At 28.2% G+C, this 12,150-nt stretch overlaps 1 protein-coding gene across 2 annotated transcripts in view; it reads right to left on the minus strand.

Moving 5' to 3' along the window:
* The window catches only part of LOC140443477 (maternal embryonic leucine zipper kinase-like), a 376,616-nt gene that overhangs the window by 266,824 nt on the left and 97,642 nt on the right, over nt 1–12,150 (minus strand). The gene's annotated exons all lie outside the window — the stretch shown is intronic.

The following is a 12,150-nucleotide window of genomic DNA, read 5'->3' on the forward strand; positions in this document are numbered from 1 at the left end:
GAAACGTCGTCAAAATGGTTTTTATCAAAACCAACAACATTTAACGCGGAGTCAAACCCGGAATACCATTGATATAACATACAGCTCCCGCGGAAATATCAAAATATATATATATATATATATATATATATATATATATATATATATATATATATATATACATATTGTGACGATTGGGGTTTATAGAAAATAATTTATAAGTTATATACTACATAATATTAGATATTTGGTTGTTTTAAATAAGTTATATACTAGAGAATTTAATAAAAATATATTTATGTGAGGGCATTTTTAATAAATTAGCACATAATAATTGTAAAAAGTTGTATTTTAATATTGTAAATATATATAAGTGAGCCATGTGCTTAGGCAACCAAAAATACTCTCGGAGATTGACAGATATTTATACTCTGAAGTGACGTTTAAGAATATTTACGAATATAAGTGGGTTATAATAATATATTGTTTGAAATGTGTATTTTATTAAATTAGAGTGTTAGTTACTAATTTAATTATATATTCTGATCTGAAAAGCCTAAATGTAAACAAAATTATTAATAGAAAAGAATGGAATTCTCTGGATCTCCGGAGATGGCCATGTTTGCGAAATGGTTTGTTCCAGAAAATTCATACAAGTATGAAATAGAACAAATTGGAACATGATCTCTTACGAGATGGTTCTAGAATGTCCAAAAGATATAAATACCCGTGATTTGGATTCAAGAGGGCAGTTTTTGAGTTTTATCATGAAAGTTAGTTAGAAGATAGATACATTTACTTAGTGAAGTCAATTGTTCGGCAGTTTTTAGAAGTTTTTAGTCAGAAGTCAAGCAGTTTATTATGAAAGTTAGTTGGAGTCAGTGAATCAAGTACAAATAGTCAAAATGTTTAATATAGTGAGTTAAATGAAGATTAAAAATTATGCATATAATTTAATGCACATTTATAATTATACACAAATAATTATTGAAGATAAAAAAAGGTATATTGGAAGAAATTAAATTATATTATGGTTGGAGATTAGTATAAATCAACTTATAATAATTGGATATTGGTATATTGAAAAGAAGAATAAATATAAATGCTGTTTGCTGGTTTGGTTGGTGGTGTATAGATGCTGGTGAAGAAAAATATATCTTAAATTGGTAGAAGCTGATAATTGAAAAAAGTAATTTCACAAAAAACAAGGATAACTGAAGTACGAAGACATTCAGTGGTGATTAGAATCTATATACTTAGTGGAAAACAGTTCATTTAGGCATTCAGTGAAAGAAAGGTACAAAATTTTGTTAATATAATTTAGTTAGTGTCAGAACAATTTCAATTTTGAAGATAGTTTGTTTAAATTTTAGATTGTCTATAGAATTTAATTAGTTTTATAAGAATATCAGTTTAAAGATAGTTTATTTTAAATTTACATTGACTAGGTTAGATATATATGTGTGTTTCATAATAGTTATAATAAAGATAATTTAAAAAAGTACTTACAAGCTAATTCTTTGAGAACCGCGATAAAAACCCTATATATTATTAAAAATACTCATTGCTCATCATTCAAACAAAAAACACATCATAACAATTTGGCACCCAACGCGGTGGCTCTCTATTTAAAAGAATTAGTTTGGGAAGATAAGTGCTCTCATATAATTAAATTAATTATCAGTAGAAAGAAAAAAGTATAGATATTAATTATATTTGAACAAGTCTCAAAATGTCTCAAGGAAAGAAAGGTACAAGAAGCAAAAAGAATGAAGAAGATGTGGAAGTAGAAACACAACCTATACAAGAGGAGAGTTTAGTTCAAGTTCCACAAGATACTGCAGAAATGAATCCAGAAAGAGAGGAAAATGTCAATATGGCAGCTTTGATGTCATTAATGATGCAGATGAACAAGACAATGGAAGAGAATTCAAAAGAAATCAAAGAAGACATGAAAAAAATGGAACAGAAAATGGAAGAGAATACGAAAAAAATGGAAGAGAATTCAAAAGAAATCAAAGAAGACATAAAAAAATTGGAACAGAAATTGGAAGAGAATTATAGAAAATTAGAAAAGAAAATAGAAGATAATAATAATAAAATTGTAAAACAAATGGATAAAAAACTTGAAGCTGCAGAGAAAAAAGTAGCAAATGAAATAAAAAGTATACGGAATGACTACAAGAAAAGGATAGACAATGAGAGGACAGAAGTAAAGAGGATTATTCAAGATAATAAGATAGATATAGAACAGAAAATAGAGTTACAGAAATGTAACTTAGAAGTAAAAATTAACGAAGACAGGAGAAACACAGAAGAAAAATTAGACGATATACAACAAAATATCCAAATAAATTGTAATCAAATAAGAAATGTGGAACAGAGAATAGATGATATTTCACAAATGAGAGACATAGGGAGACCTTACTTAAATTTAACAAATGAGACTGGGATTAAATTCTCTGGTAATATAAAAAATTTGCATCCTAGAGTATACATAAATAGTTTAAAACATAAATTAAGATTTGTGAATAATATTAATGATATTAAAGATTATATTAGAATGACATTAAATGACAATGCAGCAACTTGGTTTGCTAGTATTGAAAATGATTTAGATAACTTTCAAACATTTGAAAATAAATTTTTAAATTATTATTGGGGTGAATTAGAGCAAGCCAAGTTTAGAGAAATTCTATATTTTGGAAAGTATAATCAAAATTTAAAATCAAATATGGTAGATTATGCATTAAAACTGATAACAGTTGCAAAATATTTAGAACCACCACTTAGAGAGGATGAAACAGTCTTAAATGTATCTAGACATTTTGATGCTGATGTTGTGCAAACCGTAACTGTACAAAATATTCAAACAATAGATAGTTTTATTAATTTTATTCAAAGAATACAAAGAGGCAATATGACAAGTAATAATAACAACAGAAAAAACAATAATAACTTTAAATATAATAAAAATGATAATCAACAATCATATAATAATTATAGATATGGTAATAGTTTACAAAATTTTAATAATAATAACAGTAATCCAAATAGACAGAACTTTAATAATAATACTAGTTATAATAGACAAAATTTTAATAATAATACTAATTATAATAGACAACATTTTAATAACAGTACTAATAATAATAGACAAGATTTTAATAATAGAAGAAATACAGAGCGACCTAACTATAACAGACAGGTAAATTGTGTTCGAAGGAATAGAAGCTGCGAAGACAGGGAACGAAGTAGTACAAGGCAGGAAAATGTGAGTAGAAGTCATAGTAGGGAAAGACATAGGACATCAGATCCAAGTGGTCAGATACAATCTGACAATTCTAATAATCAAAATTTTGTGCAGTAAACTTTCTGAATTACAAGTTAGGCCATTGCTATTATGAAAAACCTTCTGAATTTATTTCTTTAGATGAAGATAAAATTATTGAATCTATTAATTTAATTTATATAAATGCTTTGGCCAAAAATAAAATGATTAAGATTATGATAGATACTGGTTCAGAAAGTACTTTAGTCTCGGAGAATTTTATTTTTAATACATTAAAACTATCAGATATAATAAAGATTCCAAAAATTAAAATTATTGGTGCAAATAATAAGAAGTTGGGTGAAATTGATAAACTAGCCAATTTTAAAATTAATATTCTTAATAAAGAAATTAATATGCAAGGATTTATTGTCAAGGATTTATGTGTTGATATATTAATGGGAAATGATGAATTGGAAAGGAAGAAAGTAAAGATAGATTTTGAAGAAAAAATGGTAACTTTGGAAGGGCAAATAATTAAATTTATGCAGAAAGATGAGGTAGAAGAAGGAATAAGAGTTGATAGGATATTATTAAAAGAAAATAATGATGTTTATGAAGAAGAAATGTATTTTGATGATAGGGAAATGTCCCAAAAGAATGTAAAGAATAATTATTGTAGTGAATATTTAAGGAATGGAAATTTTAAGCAGATGGATGCCTACGAGGCGGAGTGCGTAAAATTGGAAGCAAGGAATAATGAGTACATATTGAAGAATAATGTGATTTGTAAAGAAGAAGATATGATGAAAGTTTTAAATTGCCCTGAAGAATATAAATCAATAGTCATTTCCATATTGCAGCAACACAAGGGACTTGTCAATAAAGAAAATAGAATTGCACAAAATTATATCCATAGTATAAAAGTTAAAGAAGAAAAAGATTTTAAAACAAAATCATACCCAATACCATATAAATACAGAGAAGAAGTAAACAAAACAATTAATAATATGTTAGAAGATGGGATCATTGAGAAGGCAGACACACGTTTTATTAACCCCATAGTAGTAGTACGAAAAAGATCAGGTGAAATCAGGTTATGTTTGGATGCAAGGAATATTAACAAGATTACTGAAAAGCAATTTGAAGCACCAATGAGTATAGATGGAATATTAGGAAGAATTACAGGAATGTCATTTTTCACTAAAATCGATTTACTGCATAGTTTTTGGTTAATACCTCTAGAAAGAAAAAGTAGACAATATACAGGATTTCAGATAGATGGAGTAGTATATCAATTCAAAGTAGTACCAGTTGGACTTCAATCATTTTGCAGTGTTCTATGTAGATGTCTTCATGATATTTTGGATCAATATGAACATTTTGTAATTCACTACATTGATGATATATTAATTTTTTCTAAAACTGCTGAAGATCATGAGAAACACCTAAAAATTATAATAAATAGATTAGACAAAGTTGGACTAAAAATAAATCAAGAAAAATGTACAAATTTTCAAAAAGTAATGATATATCTAGGTTATAAACTTAACACTAACAGCTTACTGATATATCCATTTTATTTAATAGACTTGATTTGTTAAATAGATGGTAGATTTCATTATTTTGAATCAATTTGACATCATATTTATTGTCTGATACATATGGAAATTATTTTGTACCCTAAAAATCATAATTTGGGGTTAGATATAAAATTGATTCTATAAATAAATGTCTTTCTAATATAATAAAGTGAAAAAACTTACCAATTTATATTGATGAAAGTTATTTTGAATGGAAATACTTCCTAGATTTTGTCTATAAATAAACAGAACAAAATATCCATTATATTTTTAATTAAGGTTATATTTTATTCTCTGATATCGCATCCATTGCTTCATTTGACATGACAGTTTGACCATAGAATAGCCGAACTGTGCAGCGTTGTTCTCTGCTTTGACATAGACAGCGAACAGGGATGTATTTAACACATTTTAAATAAAAAAAAAAAAAATTGATTTATTAAATTTAATAAGGTATGAGAAAATTAATATTTAAAAAAATAATAAGTAAATTATTTATTTTAAATATTATTTTTGGGGTATTGTGACGATTGGGGTTTATAGAAAATAATTTATAAGTTATATACTACATAATATTAGATATTTGGTTGTTTTAAATAAGTTATATACTAGAGAATTTAATAAAAATATATTTATGTGAGGGCATTTTTAATAAATTAGCACATAATAATTGTAAAAAGTTGTATTTTAATATTGTAAATATATATAAGTGAGCCATGTGCTTAGGCAACCAAAAATACTCTCGGAGATTGACAGATATTTATACTCTGAAGTGACGTTTAAGAATATTTACGAATATAAGTGGGTTATAATAATATATTGTTTGAAATGTGTATTTTATTAAATTAGAGTGTTAGTTACTAATTTAATTATATATTCTGATCTGAAAAGCCTAAATGTAAACAAAATTATTAATAGAAAAGAATGGAATTCTCTGGATCTCCGGAGATGGCCATGTTTGCGAAATGGTTTGTTCCAGAAAATTCATACAAGTATGAAATAGAACAAATTGGAACATGATCTCTTACGAGATGGTTCTAGAATGTCCAAAAGATATAAATACCCGTGATTTGGATTCAAGAGGGCAGTTTTTGAGTTTTATCATGAAAGTTAGTTAGAAGATAGATACATTTACTTAGTGAAGTCAATTGTTCGGCAGTTTTTAGAAGTTTTTAGTCAGAAGTCAAGCAGTTTATTATGAAAGTTAGTTGGAGTCAGTGAATCAAGTACAAATAGTCAAAATGTTTAATATAGTGAGTTAAATGAAGATTAAAAATTATGCATATAATTTAATGCACATTTATAATTATACACAAATAATTATTGAAGATAAAAAAAGGTATATTGGAAGAAATTAAATTATATTATGGTTGGAGATTAGTATAAATCAACTTATAATAATTGGATATTGGTATATTGAAAAGAAGAATAAATATAAATGCTGTTTGCTGGTTTGGTTGGTGGTGTATAGATGCTGGTGAAGAAAAATATATCTTAAATTGGTAGAAGCTGATAATTGAAAAAAGTAATTTCACAAAAAACAAGGATAACTGAAGTACGAAGACATTCAGTGGTGATTAGAATCTATATACTTAGTGGAAAACAGTTCATTTAGGCATTCAGTGAAAGAAAGGTACAAAATTTTGTTAATATAATTTAGTTAGTGTCAGAACAATTTCAATTTTGAAGATAGTTTGTTTAAATTTTAGATTGTCTATAGAATTTAATTAGTTTTATAAGAATATCAGTTTAAAGATAGTTTATTTTAAATTTACATTGACTAGGTTAGATATATATGTGTGTTTCATAATAGTTATAATAAAGATAATTTAAAAAAGTACTTACAAGCTAATTCTTTGAGAACCGCGATAAAAACCCTATATATTATTAAAAATACTCATTGCTCATCATTCAAACAAAAAACACATCATAACAATATATATATATATATATATATATATATATATATATATATATATATATATATATATACATATATATATATATATATATATATATATATATATATATATATATGTATATATATATATATATATATATATATATATATATATATATATATATATATATATGTTACTTTCTTCGCACATTAGGTTATTTGGTACGTTTTTAGCTAGTTTATCTACGACTTCGTTACCTTCAATTCTGACATGAGAAAGTACCCATAAAAAATGAACTTGGATTTTCTTATTTGAAATGTTTTTATGTTCTTTTTTACTAAGAAGTAGAAGGGGGTTGTCACAGTATAATTGAGTCAGTGAGGAAAATGAATTTAGAGAATCTGTGATTATTATACATATTTCTTGGTTTTTGTTTTGTATTAACGATAGTGCTTTTAGAATTGCAAATAATTCAGCCGAAAAGATGGTTGTAATTGACGACAATTGGAAACTAACTGAGATGTCTTCCGAATAAATTGCTGCTCCAACTCTGTCTTCATTTTTTGATGCATCGGTGTATACGCTGTAGGTATTGCCATATCTGTTTAATAGTGTACGAAACTTTTGTTTAATGACGGTTGACGATATCTCTGATTTCTTAGGTTTTTTTGATGTCGATAGCCGGAACAGATATTGTCCATGGCGCAGGGTTGTGGATTGAGGAGGTATCATAAGTTTTTGAAAATTGAAAATTTAATTTGGATAAGTATGATCGTATACGAAAGTAAAAAGGATGATCAATTTGATGTGTTTGTTAAAATTTACTTGTAAATCGATCAGCAAAAACGTAATGCACAACTGGATTATTTTGGTTTGATGACACTGCTGCTTCTTATGTTAGGCTTAGTGGAAAATATGAATTTTACTATAACGAAATATAAACAAACCATGAAAATTTGATGATTTGAAGAAAGAAAATGTCAAATTAGGCTAGAGCAATAACTGAAACAAAAGAATCAAGTGGGAATAATGTCAGTCATCATATATTTACTCTAAAAATAATTAACAAAAGATAGACATTAAATGAGAAGTAAAAATTAAAAGAATAATATGTCACTAAAAGACTTGATTTGTCGACGATTATCAAAATTTAAATAAAAGTCACAAATGTCATCCGATTAATAACAACATTAAATCGTCTGTCAATAAAAAATGTGACGAACAATTGGACAACACATAGTTTGGATTTAGAAGTCGATTGGGAACAAAAGAGGAATTGTGCGCAATGGTGGTACTATTACAAAAATGCAGAGATTATAATGAAAACGTATTCATATCTAATATAGATTTTCAAAAGTATTTGACATAGTTCAACCTGGTAAGCCCTTACATGCATTAAAATACATACACCTAGATACCAAGATATTAATTTACTAAAAAATCTACTAAAATCAAACAGCGGTCATGCGGGTGAAAAATAGAGAGACAAATCAAGCAGAAATTCAAAAAGGAGTCAGCCAGAGATGTGTGTTGTCAACTAATATTTTAGAAGACACTATGGGAAAGAAGTAAGGAATGGAGTGAGCATCATTAATAACATAAAATTTGCAGACTAAACCCCAATTATGACAGAAAATATAGAGGATTTACAAATTCTTATAGAAATCATTAACAGATAAAGCAAAATGATAGGACTAAACTAAACAGATAAAAGTCAATGTTTACAAATAAGAAATTGAGTGTGGTTATTAGACTGAGATCGTCGAATGTTATGTATGGTCGCAACTACTATATGGGGTAGAAGCTTGGACCCTGACAGCCAAATCTGTGAAAAAATTAAAGGCATTCGAAATGTGGCTATATAGGCGTATTCTTAAAATTCCTTGGACTGCAAAAGTCTCAAACGAAGAAGCCTTAAGACGAATTGTCTATCTGGACATCGTATCTGGGCTACAGTTCGAAACGATAAATACTCTATTCTATGCGTCATCATGCAAGGAAGAGTAGAGGGATGAAAAGTCTTGGGAAGAAAGACAAAATCTGGCAGAGAAATATCAGAGATTGGACTAACTTCAGTGTTGAAGAAATAATATATCTAAAAAATCTAAAAGAATATCTAATATATCTATACCGGATCCTGTAAAATTTTAAATACATTAAATTAAATCTCGTAAATTATAAAGCCTATTCTTAGATTAAAATAACAAATTTCTTAGTATTATGATATGTAGTATTGTGATAATGTGTAGGTGTCAGTATTCTTGTAAAAGAGATTTATAGGTTGGTATATAAATTTCACGGTTATGTGTCATACGGTTTCATCTTTCATACAAACATTAAAAACCTTAAAAAGTTTCATTTTACATACAATTAGCACGTTGGCTCTGGAAATGCGCTATAAATATGCATTGTTAAAAATGGTATACATTTATATAGATTATTATATATTATATAGATTTTCCTTTGTCGTCTTCTGATTATGTATCTCAATTCGTTCCTAATTAAGCACATGTTGTCCACAAGGTACCTCTTGTATGTATGTAAAACATACATCAACAGTATGTAAAATTTAAATTTTTAATGAAAAGTTAAAGATTAGCCATTTATTATGGAGTTCAAAAGAGAAGCCTTTACGAAAATTTAAGTACTAATAAGACCACCGCAATCGGACGTACCCTGGGTAATGAACAATTAATTAATCGGCTAATCACCCGTTCAATATGATTTTTGTCAGATCGGCCTTTTTAGGACCAACTATTCTAATTAGGTCTATAAATATTAAGGGTGCTTAGCACAAATGTGACGTATTTCTAGTGCAGGAAACATATAGGGGGGCCAAACCTAGGGTATTTGGTATTAATATGATTCCTGAAAAACACATAATAAATGTAAAAGTGCTATCTCTGCTGGCAAATAAGTAAAGAAAAACTTAAATGAGAGAGGACAAAACCAGTCAGCTGAGGGAACCTTTCAACTATGTTGAGCTTGGATCCACTATCTACCTATATAATGAACAATATTACGGTTACTGACTGAAGATCTGAGCACAAAGCTTATAAAATTTGTACCAAAAACACAACAATTACTGATATCCAAAGTCTGCAGACAAGCAAAGCAAAGACAAAGTTGTTACCTTGCTTAAACCTTCAAAAACTCCAACGACCACAAAAGCTATCGGTCAATATATTTATTTTGTCAGCTATATAAAATACTTCTGCACATAATCCTTAATATAATTTTACCGATAATAGAACATTAACACACCCCGTACCAGTAAACACTAGGACTTTTATTACGTAGACAATACATCTCCTGTTGCACAACCAAAAACTTTTGTTGCTGAAGTGGAAAAAAATCTAAATCATATCTTAAACACAATAAAAAAAATAGATACAAGGTTGAATGCTCGAATAAATGAACTTTGATAAAATAAAGGCAGATATCGAGCACAGTTTTAATAATTAAATCTTGCCCAAGTACTTTCGCTCCCTAGAGCATCTTCAGGGGTATCTGAAATAAGCCAAAAAACGTTTTTTTAAAGGAAGAAATTAATTAACCGCGATAAAGACTCGAAGTTATTGGATAATAAAAGTTTTTTGTGATTAACGTTTTAGACTTACTTCGTCAATTTTGGGCTATCCAACAATAATTGCAGAATGTCATAAGTGAAGAATATCAATTTGCTATCCGGATTTAATCCATAAATTAAATAATGGGATGCTATAAAATAATGATATTAGCTAAAAAAAACGGTCTAATAGTCAGTAATAAAGCATATAAATGTTCTTTAACATACAAAAGAGATGACGTAGAGAACGGCATAACGTAACAATAAACCCATATAATTTTAAAGAATTGAAACGTTTTAGATATCGTAGATGACTTTGTAACATAAGAAATAAAAGGGAATATTCAGGTAGCTAACTGATGTATACATAACTCTTATCATACTTTTAAATTCAGAAGTCTAATACGACTCTCTTAAATCAGGATATATAAAACAGTGATTAAACCAGTGCTAATGTGTGGATATGTGACGAGAACGCTGACAAAACAATGTACGTGAAACTCAGGTATTAATTAGATCAGGATTGCTAGAAAAGCCATCAGAAGTATTTTCCGACTTACAAAGGTCCGCGTACTAACCATTAACGAACGGAAATAATGTCAAGGTCAAACACGTATATAAAGACAGCAACGTCGTACAAGAAGCTAAATCTCAATGCTAAAGTTGCGCTGGCTATATCCAAAGGCTTTATAATAACTGCATTGCCAAGTTAAATTGGGAGGATGCCCCAAGAGAAAAAATGTCCTTAGGACTTCCACAAATGAAGGGGGAAGGTAACATGAGGTCAGATTTAGGAATCATGAGACTATCTACCGACCCATCATACTTATCAACACATGCCTGTTCAACTACCTGCTATCCTACCTATAGTCAATACTCATCTGTTGGGGACTATCAAATCAATTACATGTAATTAAACAAACCAGAATAAAAAAAGTTATCCCAGGAAAGGCACTTCAGAAATATTGACATAAATTTTTAAAACGTTATTTACGTGGCTTATTAAAATTTAAATTTTTAATGACAAGTAAAAGATTAGCCATTTGTTATGGGGTTCAAAGAAGAACCTTCACGATGTTAATTTTTTGAGATATGATTGGATGTTTTCTCTTCATTGCATACTGAGACGCCCAAGTGGCATTCTTCTGTGCTAACTTCCTTCCATACCAGTTTTACAAGTTTGACATCTTGGCGTCTATGCATGTGTCCGATCTACGTTAAGCAATTTATTTTCCTAAACAATATCGTTATAAGAGCTTTCTTTATTCAGTATGTGTTCTTCTTCTATACGGATTTGTAGCGATATGATAATGAGGTTAAAACAATTTTCCTATTATTTTCCTTTCAAATATTCGTAGTTCTTCTTTATCTGTTTTAGTCATTGTCCATGATTCGCATCTATGTATTAAAATAGGTAAAAAGTTTAAATTATGATCTGTATTTCTTTAGTGGCATTATTATTAACCGTGATTATTTATCTAAAATATTTAAAGTGTTCCATATTAATGAAATTGTAGTTGTTAACTTTAATATTTTATCAAGATTTATTACATTGGTCTCTTCTGTTGATTCGCTTGTATTTGGTTTTCATTTCGTTGATTTTAAGTATAGCGTTTTCGTGCTCTCTTCACTTTATTGAAGATTTTTGCGGACGGGAGAGTTTCTTATGAGATCTATATCATTAGCACATGCTAGGAGTGCTTTGTACGTTGGCCCGTTAATGGATTACATCTTAAATAGGCCTCATTTCTATTTTAGTAAGATGTTCATAAATTTTTTGAATATTTGAATCGAGAATTTATATTTTATTCGACTGTTTTATAACTCAGTGTTTCTTGGTGCATATTT

This window comes from Diabrotica undecimpunctata, chromosome 6 (genome assembly GCF_040954645.1).
Source record: "Diabrotica undecimpunctata isolate CICGRU chromosome 6, icDiaUnde3, whole genome shotgun sequence".
Lineage (NCBI taxonomy): Eukaryota > Metazoa > Arthropoda > Insecta > Coleoptera > Chrysomelidae > Diabrotica > Diabrotica undecimpunctata.